The 22,545-nt window shown below is 37.1% G+C and overlaps 1 protein-coding gene across 2 annotated transcripts in view; it reads left to right on the forward strand.

Moving 5' to 3' along the window:
- The window catches only part of RSPH3 (radial spoke head 3), an 86,390-nt gene extending 64,562 nt beyond the window's left edge, over positions 1-21,828 (forward strand). Inside the window, exon 9 of one of the 2 annotated variants that reach the window (XM_036767601.1) lies at positions 21,657-21,828. The gene's annotated coding sequence lies outside the window, so the exon portion shown is untranslated. Of the gene's footprint in view, positions 1-9,782; positions 9,844-21,656 lie in introns of those variants that run through there. The other variant, XM_036767602.1, reaches the window with a different exon arrangement.
- Positions 21,829-22,545: the final 717 nt, after the last annotated feature.

Here is a 22,545-nt window from a genome sequence, read left to right on the forward strand (position 1 = left end):
AAGATGAGATTAGTATGGGCCAGAATAATAAGTGAAGCTTCACAGAGGAAGGATGGTGTAAATTGAGCCTTGAAGGTTGGATAGTATTTAGATGAGAAGGATACCTGGGTTGGGAAGGAATAAGCAAGGTGTGTTTAGGGGATGGTAAGTGAACCAGCCTAATTAGAACAGAGAGTTTTTCTGCTGCAGAAGACATAGAAGATAGTTTGGAAAGGTAAAATCAGAACAAATTTGTGGAGTCCCCTGGATGCCTGACTAAGGGGTTTGGATCTTATCCTTTAGGCAGTGGGGGAAGCCATTGAAGGCATTTGAGCAGAATGATTTGATGAAAGCAGTGTTTCAGGATGTAGCAATATGTACGGGATAGATTGGGAAAAGGACAGATTAAAACAGTAGTTTGGGGTGCTTTCAGTAATCCAAAAAGAAGGCAATAGGTATATGAACCAGAGTGGTAGCAGTAGGAATAGAAAGGAAGGGGCCAGTGTGAGATAAATGAAGATGGGATAATCAATATAATTGATCCGAAATGTGCTTCTGGACATCACGTGGACCACACTTGTGCCCCACCATAAACCAGGCCCAGACACAGCTGATTTGTTCACAGGATCCCAGATTTGAGGGACTTTAGAATCACTTGTTTCAAACCCCATTTTACACATGAATGAGGACCGGGGAGGTTAAATGACTTGAACAAGGCCACACAGGTAGTAAAGGGCAGTGCCCGGATTCAGACTCAGGTCCTTCAGTTTCTAGGTCAACACTTTTCATCTGCATCATGTTGCCTAAGACCGTCTTCACAGTTAATTCCTGTGGCCTGTCATATGATCAGTTGCACAGTTTATGTCAGTTACTAAGATGGCCCAAATGTCGACTTGTCTTCACAATTTGTTATGTAAATAATAACCACACTATTTAAAATCATATAAATGGAGTGTTTCTAAAAATGTATTTTTAATATTTAAGTAGCCTGGGTATTTTATTTTAAAATTTTATTGGATGCTTTTTGTTTTTACATTGTATCTATTCCCAAATATATCCTTTCTCTCACCCCCTTCTCCCAAGAAGTCATCCTTTGAGACAAAGATTACAAAAGAGGGGGGGAAAGCCATAGCAAAAATAAGCAACACATCCATGATGTCTGACAATATATGGAGTATTCCCCACCTCTATCCTCCTCCTTTTCAGTGAAGAGAATGAGGTGGGTTGTCTCAAGTCTCCTTCAAGGCCAGGTTTTGTCATTATAATTACACAACATTCTATTTCAGCTTTTTTTTTCATTTATTTACATTGTTATAGCCATTATGTATATTTTTCTCCTGGTTCTGCTTATTGCACTCTTTATCAGTTTATATCAGACTTTCCCTGCTTCTCTAAATTCTTCATATTGGTCATCTTATGTTTGAGTTTCACCTTTTTTTAATCCTTTCACTTTTTTCTTAATCCAAGCCCCAATCAATGAATACCCACTTTGCTTCCAGCTCTTTGCTACCACAAAAAGTGTTACTATGAATACTTTGGCATATATGGGGCCTGTCTTTATGTAACTGACTACTTTGGGGCATGTCTAACAATGGGCTCTCTAGACTGAAGGGTATGAACATTTTGGTCACCCTTTTTTAAAAAGCATGTTCCAAATTGTTTTCCAGAGTGGCTGGAAATCCCACCAACAGTGTATTAGCCATAAGCCCTCCAACATTGCCTATTTCCATTTTTTGTCATCTTTGCTAATTTGCTAGATGTAAGGTGAAACCTCAGAGTTGTTTTGATTTGCTTTTTTCTTATTAGTGGGATGGTTGCTAATAGTGTGTAATTCTTCATTTAAAAAATGTTTATATCCTTCAACTGCTTATTATTTGGGGATGGCTCTTGATCTAATATTCTCTTAATTCTCTCTATATAAGGGATATCAGACCCTTATCAAAGAATGCAAAGATTTTTTTCCTCAATCAGCTGTTATTCTAATCCTATCTGCATTGGTTCTGTTCTTGAAAAAGCTCTTCAATTTTCTCTAATCAAAATTATCAGTTTTCTCTTTTATGATCTCCTCTAGACTATGTTTGGTGAGCAGTATGCCAATAACATGGTTATTTTTTTTAATGTCTTTGTATAACATTTAGTCAAATAATAGGCTAGACAACAAATGAAAACAAAATTTTGATGAAAAACTGCATGTCACACTTTTAAAATGTCATTAAAATGAATGAAAACATTTAAAGTTATTAAAAATAACTTTGAATAGATCATTCTAAATAAGCATAATGAGGGCCCAAAAGTACAATGCTAAATGGAATATATACATGAACATGTGAAGTTTTTGCCCCTAATTTAAGTCAATACTTTTAGTAAAAATTCACAACAAATATGTCAGCTTTTGGGTTTTATACTCATTTATCTCTTAGATAAAATACCTGTCACTCCTCATTTTGTTTCTCATATTCATTTTAAGTCACTGGAGATGTAATCCAATAGCAATTATAAGCACCTGAAACATAAAGTAGTCTTGAGTTTTGCCATTTTTATTTTACATCCATGTTGCTTCACTTTGGGGTCCATTAACCATTTTAGTAAAAGTAATAATCTAGGTACACAGCTAATGCAGCTCCTGTCCTCCCCTTTCTTCCCAGTATGTGTGTGTATATATACATACATATATATATATATACATACATACATATATATATATATATATATATATATATATATATATATATATATGTATATATGAGTTTCAGGGAAACACTGTACATAAAGAAGTACAGCTGACCGGGGGGGGGGGGGGGCGGAGCCAAGATGGCGGCTGGAAAGCAGGGACTTGCGTGAGCTCCCCGCCAGGTCCCTCCAAAAACCTATAAAAAATGGCTCTGAACAAATTCTAGAACTGCAGAACCCACAAAATAGCAGAGGGAAGCAGGGATCCAGCCCAGGACAACCTGGATGGTCGCTGGATAAGGTCTATAGCGCATGGAGCAGAGAGGAGCTGAGCTCAGTATGGGGTATGGCAGGACTAACCAGACCAGGAGCCGGGTGGAACAGGCCCTAGCACCCTGAATCAGTGAGCTGTGGCAGTTACCAGACTTCTCAACCCACAAGTACCAAAGACAACAGAGAAGGTTAGTGGGAAAAGCTGCAGGGGACAGAGATTGAGGTTCGGCCACCACCCCAGGGGTGGCAGGGGTGGTGCAGCTAAAGAGCTGCTGCTGCAGTTGCTTCCGGCCCCAGGCCCGTGTGGTGAGAGGAATTGAGTGGCAGAACCTGCTTAAGATTTGCATCAGGTCCGGGTTGGTGGTTCTTGGGGAAGGAGGAGTGCTGGTGTGGCAGAGCTGGCTGTGTAGAAATAGCTCTGAAATCAATAGCACATCCCCTCAAGCTTGGAACAAAGTACTCTTTGCTCTACAGGCAGTCATACCCCGATGAAAAAGTCAAGGGTCAAGTAAGTTGTCTGGGAACATGGCCAGGCAGTGAAAACACACTCAGATTCAGTCTCAGACTTTGGAATCTTTCTTTGGTGACAAAGAAGACCAAAACATACAGCCTGAAGAAGTCAACAAAGTCAAAGAGCCTACACCAGAAGCCTCCAAGGAAAACCTGAACTGGTCTCAGGCCATGGAAGAGCTCAAAAAGGATTTGGAAAAGCAAGTTAGAGAAGTAGAGGAAAAATTGGGATGAGAAACGAGAGGGATGCAAGAAAGCCATGAAGGGCAAGTCAATGACTTGCTAAAGGAGACCCAAAAAAATACTGAAAAAAATATTGAAGAAAACAACACTTTGAAAAATAGACTGACTCAAATGTCAAAAGAGCTCCAGGAAGCCAATGGGGAGAAGAATGCCTTGGGGGGCAGAATTGGCCAAATGGAGAAGGAGGTCCAGGAGACCACTGAGGAAAATACTACTTTAAAAGTTAGTTTGGAGCAAGTGGAAGCTGGTGACTTTATGAGAAGTCAAGATATTATAGAGCAGAACCGAAGAAATGAAGAAGTGGAAGACAATGTGAAGTATCTCATTGGAAAAACCACTGACCTGGAAAGTAGATCCAGGAGAGATAATTTAGGGATTGTTGGACTACCTGAAAGCCATGATCAAAAAAAGAGCCTAGATATCCTCTTTCAAGAAATTATCAAGGAGAACTGCCCTGATGTTCTAGAGCCAGAGGGTAAAATAGAAATTGGGGGAATCCACAGATCACCTTCTCAAAAAGATCCCAAAAAGGAAACTCCTAGGAACATTGTCGCCAAGTTCCAGGGCTCCCAGGTCAAGGAGAAAATACTGCAAGCAGCCAGAAAGAAAAAATTTGAGTGTTGTGGAAAGACAATCAGGATAACACAGGATCTGGCAGCTTCCACATTAAGGGACCGAAGGGCTTGGAATGCGATATTCCAGAGGTCAATGGAGCTAGGATTGAAACCAGGAATCACCTACCCAGCAAGGCTGAGTATCATGCTCCAAGGCAAAATATGGACTTTCAATGAAATGGAGGACTTTCAGGCTTTCTCAGTGAAAAGACCAGAGTTGAATACAGAATTTGACTTTGAAACACAAGAATCAAGAGAAGCATGAAAAGGTAAACAAGATGGAGAAATCATAAGGGACTTACTAACGTTGAACTGTTTTGTTTGCATTCCTCCATGGAAAGATGGTGTGTGTGATTCATGAGACCTCAATATCATAGTAGCTGAAAGGAATGTGCATATATATGTGTGTATGCATATATATACATATGTGTGTGTCTATGTATGTATATACATAGGTATTATATACATAGATATATACATATAGACAGAGGGCACAGGGTGAGTTGAATATGAAGGGATGATATCTAAAAAAATAAAATCAAATTAAGGGATAAGAGAGGAATATATTGAGAGAGGGAGAAGGGGAGAGATAGAATGGGGTAGATTATCTTGCATAAAAGTGGCAAGAAAAAGCAGTTCTCTAGGAAGGGAAGAGGGGGCAGGTGAGGAGGAATGAGTAAATCTTGCTCTCATCAGATTTGACCTGAGGAGGGAATACCATACACACTCAATTGGGTATCCTACCCCACAGGAAAGAAGGAGGAAGAAGATAAAAAAAGGGGGACGATAGAAGGGAGGGCAGACAGGGGCAGGAGGTAATCAAAAACAAACACTTTTGAAAAGGGACAGGGTCAAGAGAGAAACTTGGATAAAGGGGGATAGGATAGGAAGGAGCAAAAAATATAGTTAGTCTTTCACAACATGAGTATTGTGGGAGGGTTTTGCATAATGATACACATGTGGCCTATGTTGAATTGCTTGCCTTTTTAGGGAGGGTGGGTGGGGAGGGAAGAGGGGAGAGAATTTGGAACTCAAAGTTTTAAAAGCAGGTGTTCAAAAAAAAGTTTTTGCACACAACTAGGAAATAAGACATACAGGCAATGGGGCATAAAAATCTATCCTACCCTACAAGAAAGTAAGGGAAAAGGGGATGGGGGGGAGTGGGATGACAGAAGGGAGGGCTGACTGGGGAATGGGGAAATCAGAATATATGCCATCTTGGAGTGGGGGGGGGAGGTAGAAGTGGGGAGAAAATTTGTAATTCAAACTCTTGTGAAAATTAATGCTGAAAACTAAATATATTAAATAAATTAAATTAAATATAAAAAAAGTACAGCTGTATTCCATGTCTGCTATTAACTGCTCTCTTAATAGAATAATGGCCCTTTACCGAGCTACTCTTTGGTTCTAAAATTTAAAAAAAAAAGGTAAGAAAGCCCTTAAATATTTTTTACTGGGTTCAAAAAAATGTAATTTACCAAATCATTTATATTGCAAAGCAAGAGTACATGTAAACTGACATGACTACATAATATAGAGAAGCATGGAAAGATTTGTACAGTCTGATGGAATGAAGTAAGCAGAATCAATTAAAGCCATGCACAAAAATGTGAAAGAACATAATAACCACCAAACAATCAAACTAGAGTGTTTCAGAATTACAAAGAACAAATATGACCCCAAGTAAGGGATACAAGAACACACCTCCAAGCAGGGGTATTCTGGAGCCAGCTTGTGAGAGCTGATTATTAAATTTTTTCATTGTCATTTACACCTTGGAAATGACAAGTGGTATATATGAGGGTTTGGATTATTGTTTTGTTTATTGACTGAAGAACATGATGAAGAAAATGTTAATAATGTTATTAATGCAGATTAAACTTAAGAGCTACTTGTTAAACATTTGTCATCATACTTCTGCCTGCAATCCTTTGGATGTGGGAGGTATTCATGGATGTGGTACATTGAATATACTTTTATACTTTATTGATATATTGCTCACTTTTACTAATTTTTTTCTTCCTCTTTTTTTTCTTTAAAAGACATTTGTTATGTAAGATGGTTGTCAGGAAAGGGGAAGGATACTGTCAGCTGATCAACAAGCATTTATTAAGTGCCTGCTATTTGCCAGGCTCTGTGATAAGCACTGGGGATACAAGAGAAGACCTCCAAAAAACAATCCTTGCTCTCAAGGAGCACAAAATCTAATAGATAGTATGCAAATAGCTACATACAAAGAGGATATATATAAATGTGTATATATATATATATGTATATATATGTATATATGTGTATATGTATATGTATATAGGTGTGTGTATGTATATATTTATATATAAACATATACATATATAAACATATATATATGTATACATACAATATTTGAGGTAATCTTAGAGTGAAGGCACTAGGAGCTAGGTGATGGAGATAGGAGGGAGAGGATTCCAGGTACTCAGGATAATTGTAAGAGTAAGGGTGTCACCATCTCTGTATATTGCTGAGGTAGAGTGAAGGTCATAGAAATGAGTAAATTGGGGAACTAGGAAGTTAAGATTTTTGAGGGAGTACCAATATGTATGTTGAAGTCCCCTAGTATGAAGGAAGGAGTTGGGAAGGAAAGACTATGACCAGGCACTGAACTCATTGCGGGAGGAAGGAAGGAGAGTGTCCTAGAGTTTCATAGACAACATCCACCAGAATCTTTATTGGGTCTTAAATGTAGATCGAATGAACCTCAAAGGGAGAAAGGGAGATAGTGGTAGATGGAAAGTCTGAAAGTGGCAGTGAGGAGCAAGGCATATTCTACCTTCCTTACCACTACCAGAGAGGGAGAGGGCTATGAGTAAAAGTGTAACTAGTACTAGAAAGGATGGCCAGCTAAGGCATCCCCCTAGTTTGTAACCTATCATTTGTGGAGTTGCTGAGGGAGAAATGAACCCAGGGATGTAGAAATCCCAAACCAAAATTCCCAAGGCAAGGCTGCCTGGAATGAATTTGCAAACCCAAGCATTCTTTAAGTCAAGGAGGCAAAGATTTATTATGCTTTATGTAAACAAAATGGGCAAGAGTTCTTAGGGAACCTGCAACCATACAGGGCTACAGGGAAAATTTAAGTACAAGATTTAGGGATGAAGTCTGTCAATTAAGTGTTTTGGGGTGGGATTAGGGAGTGGTTTAGGCGTGATTAAGGGTTGGTCAGTTCTTAAAGGAACATGCACTTTTTATATCTATATCTACTGCGCAGGTATCTTACCCAGAGTTCACTGGGAAATAGCCCAAAGGGGGGCTACGTGGGGGTGTGGTTTTGCCTGTGAAATGTCACTAAGTCACCAAAAGTTCACGGCTGACTGGGAATATCCAGGTGGATTCCATCACGTGTCTTGTTAGACAAGATTAATATAAGGGAGTATACATTTGATTATGTCTAGGATACATGTTAGACTCAGTGTATAGTCAGTTATCAGCATCCTGAATCAATCTATAATTGGGCATAGCTGCTTACTGAGGAAGAAGCAGAGATAATTTTGGGGCACACTGCCCTTTAGCTAGAGAGAGGCTGGGAACTAAAATGTGTTCTGGAATTGAAATTCTGCCACAGGCACAGGCACCCAAGCAGAGGCTAAGGGGAGATGTGATGTTAGAATTAGGGTCCAAGCACAAGCACCTCATCAGAATGGCTAAAAAAGTATACATGAGTATTATAGAATACAGCTGTGTTATAAAAAAAATAAGGAAAAATATTATTTCAAGGAGACATAGAAAAACTTGTCGGAACTGATAACAGTTAAATAAGCAGAATCAGAAGAAAATTTACATTATAACATCAGTACTTTAAAAACTAACATGACAGAGAATTTTATATTTGAATCCTGTAGGTAATAGGGAGTCACTGGAGTTGATTAAACAGGAGGGTGACATGGTAAGATTTATGTTTTAGGAACATCAATTTGATGGCTAAGTAGAAGCTGTCAATATTAGTATTTTCAACCTTTTTGGTAGTGTGCTATCCTAAAATTCATTTGATTTTATAGGCCTCTTCTCCAAGTACCCTAAAAATGTTATAGATCTTACATACACTTATTTTAAAATTAAGGTAAATTAAAATTAATTTTGTTTTAAGATTTATGCCCTGAAAGATAGACTGGAGACACTTGGACTAGGAATAGCTAGTCTGTGAAGGTTGAAATGTAGTAAGACTGCAATCATCATGGTGAAAGCCCTTTATTTATATTATATCCTTAATCTAAGTAGAACCATCTAAATAATTATCAATCAATAAAATGTTTACTTTACAAAATGAGAAATACTAATTTTAATACAATTGTTCCCCTAAGTCTTTCTCTTAATCTCCCCGTGTCTAGAATGCTTAAAAAATTGAGACAGCAACCCAACTAAACATTAAGTGCAGGAATATGATGCTAATTTTTTTATTACTCATTTTAATGGGAGACAAAGATAGAATTATAATAAAAATTTATAAACAGTAAGTAAGTTTCCTTTGTCTATTGTATGGCAGAGGTGCAAATAAGTTGTGAATCAGGCAAAAGAGAGAACATATAAAGGGAGGAGGAAAATTGGATAATTCCCAAATTAGACAATCTGACTCCAAATAATGGATCAAGCTGTAGGCAGAAGAGTATTACTCTAGATAACATGTAAAGAGAACTATAAGTTTAGACAATTTGGAAGTTAAGTTTTCCTACATTCATTTTGGATTTGGGATATGATTGAACTTAGAGGCCTGCACTAGAGAGACTTCATGGAGAAGTAGAAAGAGCCTCAGACTTGATGTTAGCTAAATTGGTGACAGTGGACAAGTCACTATAGCACTCTGAGCTTAGCTTTCCTCATCTGTAAAATTGGGATGAGAAGTAGTATGGATGAATGGTTAGCCTCAGAATCAGGCTAGCCACTTTTAGTGCCCTGGGCAACTCCAAAGTAATTGCAGAGAAGTTACTGATTTGCTCTGCAAGAGGAAACTTCTTCACCAAGAGTTGCCTACACTGATGAAGTCACAGGTCTAGACCCTGCTCTCTCCCACAGTGGGAATAATGAAAGCTGCTGTTGTGATGGCTATAGTTGCTATGGCTTATTGTGAGAATCAAATTAGGTAGTATATGGAAAGCCCTTTGTGAACATTAAAGTACAATAGAAATGTCAGCTGTTATTATTGTATGTGTTACCACTATTACCTGCTCTGCAAAAGTAAAAAAAAAAAACAAAAACCTCCAGATAGACTTTACGTAGCATACATGTTGTGTTTAATATTTGGTACGTAGATTGAGTTTAAAGAACCTGAATAATCTACACTTGCATCATGGCAAGCTGTTCTTTAAAGGGTTCCTCTAGTGAATACTTTGGTTAAGTTTATAATATTGTTTGCCACTTCTCCTTTGGAAACTAGCTCTTCTCTTGATTTCCATTATGCTGTACTTTTCTGGTTCTCAAATCTGAAATACCTCCTTTGTTTTCTTTGCTGCTCTTTTTTTCTAGCCAGCTCCTAATTTCCTTTGCCTGGAACCTCGAACACCTTGGGGACACCAGGGTCTGATAGGTAAGACTTTGCTTTATCTTACCTAGGACCAGGCCTTCTTGCCCACCTCACACCTGCACCACTCCCTTTTAGGTGCTGTCTTCCCCCAGTAGGGTGTCAGCTTCCTGAGAGTCCAGACCATCTCCCTCGCTTGTATTTGCATCTTTCAAATAAGCTGAAAATCCTGCCTTCTATAAGAAGCCTTTCCAGGCCAGTCCCCCTCAATGCTAGACAGTGTGACTGTCTTCAGTTTAGCCTGTACATGTTGTTTGTATATAGTCGATTGCATCTTGTCTCCCCCATTAGAAATATGAGCTCTCCTTGAAATCAAAGATTGTTTTTGGTTTTCTTTGTATGTAGCTCCTCGAGAGCATCTTTTGCTTTTCATTGTATCCTCAGCACTTAGCAAAGTGCCAGGCACATAGGAAGTGCTTAAGAAATTCTCTATGTCTGTCTTCTTCCTGCTCCTTAAGATCAAGTTTTGGCTCTTTGCTCTTCTCTCTCTACATTCTTAGCCTCAAAGAGTCCCTACTGGTGGTACAGTGAATAGAGGATCTGGCCTAGTGTCAGGATGACCTGAATTGAAACAAAGTCTCAGACACTTCCTAGTTGTGTGACCTTGAGCAAGTCACTTAACTTCTGTTTGCCTCAGTTTCCTCAACTGTAAAATAGGGATAGTAATAGCACCTACCTCCCTGGGCTGCGGTGAGGATCAGATAAGATCATAATTATAAAGCATTTAGCACAGTTCCTGGCACATTGTAAGCTCTACCTAAATGATGTTGTTATCATTATTATAATACATTTTCATGTTTTTAACCATAACCTACAGGTAGATAACTTCTAGAGTTCTATCTTCAGTTCTGTCTTCTTACCTAGGCAGCTCAAGATCAAATTAATCTAAAATTTGTTGTTGTTTAGTTGTTTAATTATGACCGACTCTTTGTGACATTTGGAATTTTCTTGGGAAATATACTGGAGTGGTTTGCCATTTGCTTCTCCAGCTCATTTTATAGATGAAGAAACTGTGGTAAACAGGGTTAAGTGACTTGCCTCTGGTCACACAGGTAGAAGGTGTCTGAGGTCAAATTTGACCTCAGGCCTTCCTTCCTCCAGGCCTGGCGTTCTATCCACCGTGCCACCTAGCTGCCCCATTTACTGTGAAATTAGAACCAGAAAAAAAAACTGCTGCCATATAATACAAATTCTCCTTTCTAGCTGACAGCGCTGTGAGAAAGTTTCGTGTAGTCTAATCATTTACCAGAGTTCTAGTTGCATATCAGATCCATGCCCAATAGGATAACAAAGCTAAGAGCTATTATCTAAGTATTCCCCTTAAGTATCTGAAATGAGTTTTTGAATAACGCAGTATATAGGTAACTGCAGTTTCCGTGTTAAAGAGGCATGTGTTCTTAAATAATGGCTCTTTGTATTAAGGCAGTTAATGAAAAACTCTAACTGGTAAATCCCAGTTGGGTCACATAGATAAACCTTCCATAAAGCTAGAATTTCATCTCCAGAAGTCTCTGAGACATAACCTTGGACTAGATTCACTTCCATTTCAATTTCCTCCAATAATCATTGTCTTCCTAGCAATTGAGAAGACAAACTCCCACAAAGAACACATATTATGTATTACATTGCTGTGCTGCAACTTGATTTTATATGGAAAAAATGATATTTAGAAAAGATAAGGACATGAACAAGTATTACGATTGGTTCAGTCGAAAGGCATATCCACTTGATGAGATCATGGATCCATTGAACTATCGAAAGAACATATATCCTTTGCTAAATTTGTGTCACTCGCAGTTAAGAATTCTTTGATTCTTCACAGAAAAAATGTAGACAAGCATAGGTTGGTACATTGTACAGTCACAAGAATACTAGATCGCAAAACAAGACCAAGGCTGGAATTCAAACTTTTTTTTACTTAATAGTATTTTATTTTCCAATTACATGTAAAGATAGTTTTCAACATTCATTTTGTAAGACTTTTGAGTTCCAAATTTTTCTCCCTCCTTCCCTTTCCTCTCCCCTCCCTAAGATAGCAAGCAATCTGATATAGATTATACATGTAAAATCACGTTGAACATATATTTCCACATTAGTCGTGTTGTGGAGGAAGAATCAGAACAAAAGGGGAAAGCCACAAGAAAGAAAAAAAAACAAAAAAAATGAAAATAGTATGCTTTGATCTACATTCAGACTCTATAGTTCTTTCTCTGGATGTGGTTGGCATTTTCCATAATGAGTCTTTTAGAATTGTCTTGGATCACTGTATTACTGAGAAGAGCTAGGTTGGGATTCAAACTTAACCACAAATGAGCTAAGTGAACTAGAACAAGTCACAGCCTCCTTGAGCCTCCATTTCCTCATCTGTAAAATGAGAGAGTTGGGCTGCATTATCTCTAAAGGTACTATTAGCTCTTAACCTATGAATCAGTGAGAAAAGAAAAGGAGTTCATTATATTCCTGGGCTTATTATGTTGAATATGATCAAAGTAGCTGTGTTGGTGTGGTGTGGTTGTGTGGGTGGGTGGTTTGGTTTGGTTTTGGAGGCAATCGGGGTTAAATGACTTACCCAGGGCCACACAGCTAGTAAGTGTCTGAGGTCACAATATAGCTTTAATGGTAAAGAAAAGTAGTGCAAAAAGATGATGACCAAGAATGGTTTAGAAAACATTCAGAAACTGTGAAATTATTGAAGAGGCATTGTGTAAAAGGGGAAAGAACAAGGATGAGAATTTCTAAGTTCACCTTATTTGATATATTTTATAACAACTATACATAATTGGTGAAATGAGTGTTAAATTAACTGATTTATTTCTAAAAGAGATTTAGGCAGTCTTGTTTCATAATACTGTTTTTGGAACTGTGTATTTTATTAAACCCCTTTAGAAAAACAAACAGCCGAGGATTAAACATTCATTAATGTTAAATTTCGCAAAAAGTATAGATTCATACATGGCACCATATACTTGAAGTGCTAACAATTCCTAAGTTTTAAAAGTATTGCTAATGATAACAATATTGTCAATATCTGTTATTCCAAGCTTAAAAATCAGTTGGATCTTCTTGGCATCATCCAGAGTTTCAAATTTAGTGTTAACAATTATAACATAAGCAATCACTGTTCTGCAATATTTTCAACAAAGTATAAAGTCTGTCTTTAAAATGAGTCAAAGTGGGCAAAGTGTACTTTCATATTGTAACTGAAGATTCTCCTTTGGAATTATTACACCAAAACAGCCACAATAACCAATGACCGATAGACAGTTTTATCGTAACTGATAACACACAAAGAAAGAATGTGGACTTTAAACCCGTAAAGTTCGACTAATGTCTAATTGGTGTGGGTAAAGAGATTTCTGTTTTTAAAACAGGGTTATATGAAGTTTTCTGTTGGGAAATCAAGTAGAAACAAAGTGCTATTTGGTTTCAATTTACTTTTGGTCAATACCACTATGTAATTTGATTTCCTATTCCATTTGTGGGAATTTGTTTTCTCTTTTGTTACATAGTGTAATATCAATTAAGTTTTTTTTTTACTGTTTTAGAATGATAAATTAATTAAGTGTCTTTGATTGAGCCTTACTAGGTGCAAAACCTAGTGCAAAAACCCAGGCCCAAACCCATATCTACTAGGTGCTAAGCCTATGTGGGTGTGAAGCCCTCAGAATCCTAAGGGGAGTTGCTAAGACCAGAGCCAATAGTAGGAACCTAAGTTCTGGTCACTCAGATGACTCTAAAGAGTGTATAAAAAGAGAGAACAGAGCTATTTGAGAGAGGCTCTCACTCCTGGGGGAGTGTTGGTGCAGGACTCTGGGCAGCCGCTCTAAGAGCCTCCTGGCTCACCCGGATGTTGATGGTTTCTTGGTAACTATGAATTGTATTTGGTCTGTTTATAATGTGTGTTTGTAATTTGTTTGTGTTTGCTCTGAAGTTCAAGGTGCTGACTTTTTCCCCTGAACTAAGTGAGTTTATATGTATATGTTGGATTGAAATAAGATTGTTAACCCCTTTATGCTACTTTCCTTAGTAAAGCAGATCAAAAGAACTTGTGCTGGCAGCATTCTTGTTGTGGGCTTGTGCTGGTCTTTCACCCCTACAGCAGCTGCTAGCCGAATTGTTGAAACACATAGGTACCTAAATATTATATCTATTTTGCCCCTAGGCCCACAAAGTCTTAAATATTTACTATCTGGCTCTTTACAGAGAAAGGTTACCAATGGTTATTTTAGAGTTTCAAATTCCAATTTTAGGTAATCCAGGTAAACTGCAATATTTTCCCAATAAAATCAGCTAAGAGAGAGCTGTCATCTCATCCAAATTCATTTTAGTGTTAAAAAGCAGAAGCTATCTGAAGATTACATGCTGATATGGATCTCTTGTACATCAAGTAGTAAAACAAGTGCAGACAGACAAAATTCTGTGCCCCTTGACCCAATGAGTCTGCAAAACATGTAAAGATTCCAGGTTCTCAGAGTATATAATTTCCATTTCCAGTATTTGTAAATACCATAATATTGCCACATAATATGGAGGGAAATCTTAAAATAGATATTGAAGATTGAACTCGAGATTTGTTAGCACATGGAGCAAAATCAGACCTACCCATTTCATCTTAAGTGAAAGAGATAATCCTGAATGCACAGGCATACAAAAAGAACACAAGGCTCTAAATTGGTTTTTAATTAATTTTTTTAAAAAATTTATTGATGTCTTTTTTTTTTCACCAGAATAGCTTCTTGGCCTTCCTGAGCAGCCATTCCATGCTCTTCCTCCTCATCTCCACCCCCTGGGCTCCCCAGATTCCTTCAAGGCTCAGTTAAAATACCACCTTTTACAAGGAGCTTTCCTGGTCATCCTTAATGTTGGTCTCTTCTCTTTGAGATACTTCTGATTTACCATGCATATATCTTGTTTGTATGTAGTTCTTTGCATATTGTCTTCCCCATTAGAAAATGAGCTCCTTGAGGGCAGGTACTGTTTTTGCCTTTCTTTGTATCCCTTATTAATGTTTGTTGCTTGACTTTTGTCTGTGAAGCTTCAGGAAGTTTTCTTCATTTTTAAAATGAAGTTGGCTTAATAATCTCTGAGGTCCCTTCAACTCTAGAATTATTCTGATTATTTTTATTCTTCCCTTCATGGGTTATAGGGTATAATAACATATCCTGTAGATTGGTGTGTTGTTGAAAATGTTTTTTTTAATTAACTTATAATTTGTCATTCAAAAACCCACATCAGAAGAAGTAGCCATATTTCACCCCCAAAAAATGCATAGGAAAACTCTAACAAGCAGAGCTGAAGACTGTTTAAAAACCAATCATACCCAACATGTAGTTCTTCTCCCAGTGGGACACCCTCTGGTGTTGGGTTGGCGCTCCCACTATACCTCCAAGTGTAGTGTGGTTGAGGCTTCTGACTTCAATGGAATTCAGTATTCATTGATCACCTACTGTGTATACAGCACGATGTCAGGCACTGTGAGGAATACAAAAGTAATTAAAAGGCAGAAGGATATACTGCAGAGAGCTCTAGATTTAGAATTAGGTTCATATCCTCACCCTTTCTGCTGCTGGGACTAAAAAGTGACTTCACCTCTTTGGACCTGGGTTTAGACTAGACAAGTGCTAAGGTCTCTTCCAACTCTAAATGTATGATTCTGTGAAATACAAATTATTATTAGACTTGGTGCCTGCCTTCAAAAAGCTCCTAATTGGGTACAAAAAGAGGCAAAATGTCGTACGTGCTAGAGATGTAATAAACATGATAATAATAATAACTTCACATTTACATAATGCTTTAAGGTTTACAAAGCACTTTCCTTACAACTCTATTAGATACATAGAGAAACATGAGAAACAAGTATCACCATTTTATAAATGAACAAACTGATTCCGGGTATCGTTACTTGATCACAGTCATAAAGTAAGGAAATGTTGAAACCTAGAGCTGGAATTCAAACCCAGTTCCTAATAGTTGTTCTTTTTTGCTTTTACTTGTCATGCTGCTTAAGAGAGATTAAATTATTTCCATCAGTTTACAGAGGAGATATTTGAATTTGGTCTTGAAAGATAAAAAGGCTGTAAGCAGAACACAGCATCATGAAAGCTAAAGAAGTTTGTTTGGTTTGGGTGGTGAGGGCGGGGATTTGGCTGTTTTTTGTTTTTAAGAAGTGGTCAATAGTGTGAAAAATTGCAAGGAGATCAAGGGAGGATCAAGCCCATTGGGTGTAGACATTAGCAGATGATTTTCAAGATAAGATTTCGGTAGAGTTGTTGAAGATGCAGCCAGAAAAGAGCAGACTATGGAGTGAATAGAAGGTGAAAAAATGGAAGGAGAAAATAGAGAGTGCTCTTTGGAGAATTTTGGTGATGAATAAAAGGAGAGAGTTGGGTTGGTAGCTGGACAGAGTAACATAGTCAAGGGAAGGTGTTTTTAGGATAGAGAAAATAGGCAATGTTTATAGGTATAAGGAGGGAAAATCTAGTAGAAAGGCAGAGATTGAAAATGAAAAAAGATGGGAGATCATCAGTAGTCCAAAATCCTAGAAGAAATGGAAAATAATAAGGTCAAGGATTCTGTTGGAAGGTTATTTTCAGACCAAAGAGAAGGAGAGGGTGGGAAAAGACACAGGATTTTGAGTGGTAGATAAGATAATTAGGAGTTCACTCCAGATAACTTCAATCTTTTCAGTAAAGTAGGAGATAAGGTCATTTAATGAGGAGGATGAAAGTTAAACAGAGGGACTTCCAAAAGGAAGGAAAAGTTTTAGAACAGCCATCTTAAGGGCAATATGATGGTGACATCCATGGGAAACACTTGCATGAACCGATGTAAGGGTAAATAGAGCCAGGAGAACAATATAAAACAAAGACTACAACAGTGTAAATGAAAACAAACAAAACTATAATTGTAATGACCAACCTTTGCCTTAGAGAAAAGATGAGAAAACGCACTTTTTTTTAATAGAGGAAGAGGACTGTGGTTCTAGAATATTGCATATGTTATAAATCAATCAAAGTTGGTTTTGCTTAACTGTTTTGCTTTCTTCCCTCTTTGTTAAAAAAGGAAAGTCATCAATAAAACCTTATAAAGAAGTCCATATAAGATGAAGAAAAGGGGGTGCAGCAATGTACAGTAGCAGTGCAGGAGTGAGAGCGAGAGCATAAATTTCTAACGGACCCAGTTAGCACAGTGTCATAGGAAGTGAGAAGAAAGCCTATGGTGGGGGCAGCCAGGGAAGGGGGGGAGGAGTAGAAACATCCGATGAGACCTATAAATGTAAAGAGAAATCACCGACAAACTTAGATTTTGCAAAGTTGTGTATGGGAGATGGAAGCAAGAGCAGGTAACTCTTCTAAGAATTGTATGCTAAATTCCCAATCTCAGGTTGAGCGAGTGACCTTTAGCTAGAGAGGAAAGCTAAGGATAACAAAAAATATTTTCCTAGTTCCATGTAAAAAGAGCATCAAAGGAAGGGATAGTGTTGCTGTGTGGGACAGCCAGAAGGCTCAGTTCTCATCTTGCTTCTGTTTTCTCTGCCAGGGAGAATGAACTTTAAACTTAAAAGGACATCACCAAAAAATGTTTCCTAAGAGAGTTGATACCCAGTATAAAGAAGGAGATTGTAGGAGAGCACCTGAGCTGCCCTTGATAAATTCAGGTTAGCCAGCCTGGATGAACTATGTCTTGAGGTGTTAAAAGAACTGACATATGTGATTGTTGAGGTACTGTCAGTGATATTTGGGGTTGTTTTGTTTTTTCTTTTAATTAGCAAGAATTTTTTTTCTCCCTCTCACCCATCCTAGCCTCTCACCCACTGAAAATTAAAAAACAAATTATCAAGTATAGCCAAGCAAACAAATTCCCACATTGGCCATATCCAAACACATATTTCTTATGTTGCATATTAGTCCATCATCCCTCTTTCAAGATATGGGAAGCATCCTTCTTTATCAGTCCTATGTAATTATGATTGAACATTTAATTGAGCAGAGTTGTAAGCTTTTCAGAACTGTCTTAAAATTTGATGTTATGGTAAAAATTGCTCTTCTGATTCTGCTCACTTCATTCTGTCTTCCAGATCTTTATAAAACATCTTTTTTTTTCATTTCTTAACAGCAAATACTATTATATCACATTTATATACCACAATTTGTTCAACCATTCCCCAGTTGATGGGCATCCTCTTAGTTTTCTGTTCTTTACCACCACAAAAAGAACTGCTATAAATATTTTGTAAAACAGTACTTTTTCTTCTTTCTTTGCTGTCTTTGGGATATTGGCCTAGCAGTGGTATACACTGTTTAGTGACTTTTGGGGCACAATTCCAAATTTCAGAATTGTTGGTCTAATTCCTAGCTTTACCCATAGTACATGTGTGCCTGTTTTCTCAAAGCCTCTCTAACATTTGTCATTTTTATTTCTTTGTTATCTTTGCCAGTCTGACAGGCTGTGAAGTAGAACCTCAGGATTGCTTTAATTTGCATTTTTTTCATATGGCTGTAGGTAGCCTGAGTTTCTTCTCTTGAGGACTTAATGTTCATATCTTTAGACTATTTAAATCTACTATTTATGTACTATTATGTAGACTTTTAGACTCTGTGGAATGTGGTCTTAAAAGTGAGAATCAATTCTTCATATATCTTGGAATTCAGACCTTTGTCAAAGAGTCTTAATGCAAAGATTTTTTCTTCCCCTATGTTAACTTTCCTTTCTAATTTTAGGTGTATTAGATTTGCTTTTACAAAATCTTTTCGATTTTAAATAATCCTAAATATGCATTTTATCTGATATGATCCTCTGTATCCCTTGTTTGGTAATGAACTCTACCCCATCCATAAATCTGGAAGTTAATTTCTTCCATGTTCTTCTGATTGGCTGATGATGTGTTACCTTTTGTATGTAGGTCATATAACCATTTGTAGCTTGTCTTAGGGCAGATACATGACCCAATGGATAGAGCACCGGACCTTGAGTCAGAAGGACCTGGCCTCAGACATTTACTAGCTTTGTGATCCTGGGCAAGTCACTTAACTTTATTTGTCTCAGTTTCCTCTTCTGTAAAATGAGCTAGAGAAGGAAATGGCAAATTACTCAAATATCTTTGCCAAGAAAACCCCAGATGGGGTTGCGAAGAGCCAGACACGACTGACTGACTAAACAACAAAGCTTGTCTTGGGATAAGGTGTGATATGTTGGTCTGAACCTAATTTCTGCCAGACTGCTGCCCATTTTTTCCTGAAGTTTTTGTCACATAGTAAATTCTTGCCCCAGTACCAGATTCTCTAGGTTTATCAAACACTAGGCTCCTGTGTTTGTTTGCTTCTATCTGCTGCATACCTAATCTGTTCTACTGATTAGCCTCTCAGTTTTTTAAAAAGTTATAGTCCTTTTGAGAATTCCTGCTTTGTAGCACATTTGAGATCTGGTACTGTTAAACCCCTTTCTGCTGACTTTTTTCATGATTTTTCCGAGGATTACTGACCTTTTGTGGTTCCAAATGAACTTCATTATTTTTTTCTAGTTCTATGAAGTAATCCCATGGTAGTTTGATTGGTATGACATTAAATAAGTAAATTAATTTAGATACTCTTAGAATTTATAGTATTTTGGCTCAGCCTGTCCAAGAGTGATTTAATATTTCTCCAGCTATTTTCCTCTGCCTTTATTTCTGTAAACAACGTTTTGTTCTTGTGTGTATCTTGGTAGGTAGGCTCACAAGTACTTTATACATTCTGTAGTTGTTTTAAATGGAATTTCTCTTTCTTTCTCTTCCTGCTGAGTTTTATTGTGTTATAAAGAAATGCTGGTGATATGTGTGGGTTTATTCTATATCCTGCAACTTTGAAGTTCTTAGTTGTTTAAGTTAATGTTTTAGTTGACTCTCTTCTGTATTATACTTATTTCCTCAATTTCTTTTTTTTAAATGTCTCTCTTTTTCTGAATTTGTACCTCTTTATGCTCTTGTCCTTGCTTCCCACTCACTGACCAAATTGAGCTGACAGATTCCCCTTAGGACAGATGGGTACCAGATACTTTTCTGGGTTCTCAGCTACAAGCTCCAATTACTGCCCTATCTCAGAATGATGTTATTTGTTGCCCCATGTTTAGGCCCCTTCTCTCAGGACAAAAGATCTTGTAATCAGGTATAAGCATTATAACCATATAAATATATGGTTATAATATATCAACATATTTTCATCCTTCCTTAATAATTGGACAAAATTATATCCCTACAGATTGTAATGAGGTTGGAAAGAGTAGTATGGCATGGACTTCAAGAAAGAGGGGTTGTTGATTCTTGGTAGAATAGTCATCTGGATGTGGCAGTGGGGAGCAAGGAACAGGCTGCCTTCCTCTTCCAGGCCATAATCTGTGACAAGAAAAAAAAAAAGCAGATTTCATTGGAATGCATTTTTGGAATGTATATTTAAACTTTTATTTATAAATAATTTGTACTTATTAAAGCTCAAGGTAAATAGCAATCTGAAATACAGAAAATTATAAGGCCACAGTGTTGGATGCTGCCAAAAAAAATACTGATGAATCAGAAATGAAGGTGAAGTAGTGATTAAATTATACTGCAAAACAAGAGGAGAGCAACTTGATTTATATAACTTCATATTCTTCCCTTTGTTAGTTTTCTTCCCCGCCATGAAATTTATTTACTTTGCATGTTTTGTATTTGCTTATGTATGTATTGTATCCTCCTAGCAGAGAATTTGTTAACCTTTTTTGTCATAGAAATCTTGACAGCCTGATGAAGTCTATGGACCCCTTCTCAGAATAACTTTTTAGATATATAAAACATGTAGGATTATAAAGGAAGCCAAGAATATTGAAATGTAGTTATGAAAATGCTAAGAAAAAAAAGTTCATAGACCCCAGGTTAGGAACACCTGATCTAGCAATATGCAGACCCCCTGAGGGCAGAGAACTTTCATATTTCTCTTTAGGTACTGTCCTCAGCACTTAACACAGTGCCTGGCACATGACAGGTGCCAACTGGATGGTTTTTGAATTGAGTTTTCCAGATCCCACATTGAGTAAAGGAAGATATACCAGTAAATGATTTTTAGATTTATCGTGGCTGCTGTTTCCCCAATTATAGCTTCATATCTTTTGGAGAATGAGCCTCACAACTGTTTGCCATAGCAATAAAACAAGAAAAAGAAATTGAGAGAACAAACATAGGTAAAGAAGAAACACAGTTGTCAGTTTTTACAAGTGATAAGCTAGCATACCAAATTATCTTTAAGACTAATAACATAAAGTTGTTGGAGTTTTTTTTACTTCCATTAGATTATAAACTCCTTGAGGACTATTTTTTGCCTTTCTTTGCATCCCCAGTATGGTGTTGGGCATATAGTAAGGGCTTAATAACTGCTTATTGTTATTTTTCTTAGGTAGTATTAGCTAAAAGTCATACTTATTTACATAATAGCTGTATGCTGTACAAATATGTGTATTATTTGCATGTAGCAAATTTCTCCAACATAGCAGATTGGGTTAACATTGTAAACATTTTTATATTTATTTGTGGTTAGAGAAATATTAGTTATAGTGGATGCTCCTTTACATGCACTCATGTCAAGATAACTTCACTCCCATTTTTCTCGTTTATTGATAGAGTCCCATTGAACTCCCTCCTTTAGCTTTAATCAGTCTGTTTGAGAAAAGCAGTTTATACAGAAGATGATAGAAGAACATCATGAAACTCCAGCATGAATATCATGTTTGGTTGATGTAGTAGTTTATTTCAGTAACATAACTGCCCTCCCTTAAGTGAAATTTTTATGGATTTTATGTCTATATCCTTACAGGAGACCTTCATTCAGGAAGATCATTTGTCATGCTTGGGGAAAAGAAAAGGTTTAACAACAGTTTTCTGGACTCAGCTACTCACTGTGAAAATTGTCTTGGGTGGGGGGAAGGGTAAAAAAAAGTAAAGATTTATATTTTGTGGTTGGTGAATCAATCGGTTACCGTGCTCTCTTCATTTAATGTCCATTTTAACATTATGATTTTCATATCTAAATGAGAAAAAACACAGTACACCTTTTACTCATTCCAAAATTAAAGAAAGCTCAACATAAAAAATTACACTTCTGACCATGGCATTGACATTTCTTTTTATTCTTTCTTTTTTGTTGTTGCTTGTTTGGTCCAGTTCTCTATTTTTATGAGTGTAGGGAAAATTCCTCCACCAATACAGACTTGTACTGTCTTCAACTTATATTCAACTCAGGGAGTTTCCTGGGGGTGCTAAGAAATTAAGATTCAGAACTTGAACACAAGTTTTCCTGACTCCAAGGCCTTTCCTATACCCTGCCATGCTGGTATTTTGAAAAATATGTTTTGTTCTCTTTAGCTACTAAAAAAATATTTACTAATGAAGTAGGTCCTGAGAAGACCCAGAATGCTTCAAAAAAGGACCTTAGATGTACATATACAATGTGGAAATTTTAGCACTTTTCTTCCCTTATTCAAAGCATTTTTAACCTACTTAGAATGCACAATAAATAAAACTATTCAGCATATCCTGACAACTTTCAGATTTAGTAGAAGGTGTCTCTGAATATAAAACATTTTTAACTGATTACCAGTAACTACCTAAATGGGCATTGTTTTAAATTCCCTTCTAACATCGTACTGAAAAAGCAAAATAAAGTGGTCTTGTAGGCAGCAGCAAGAAATCAAAAGAAGATAATC

Source organism: Trichosurus vulpecula, chromosome 7 (genome assembly GCF_011100635.1).
Source record: "Trichosurus vulpecula isolate mTriVul1 chromosome 7, mTriVul1.pri, whole genome shotgun sequence".
In the NCBI taxonomy this organism is placed as follows: Eukaryota; Metazoa; Chordata; class Mammalia; order Diprotodontia; family Phalangeridae; genus Trichosurus; species Trichosurus vulpecula.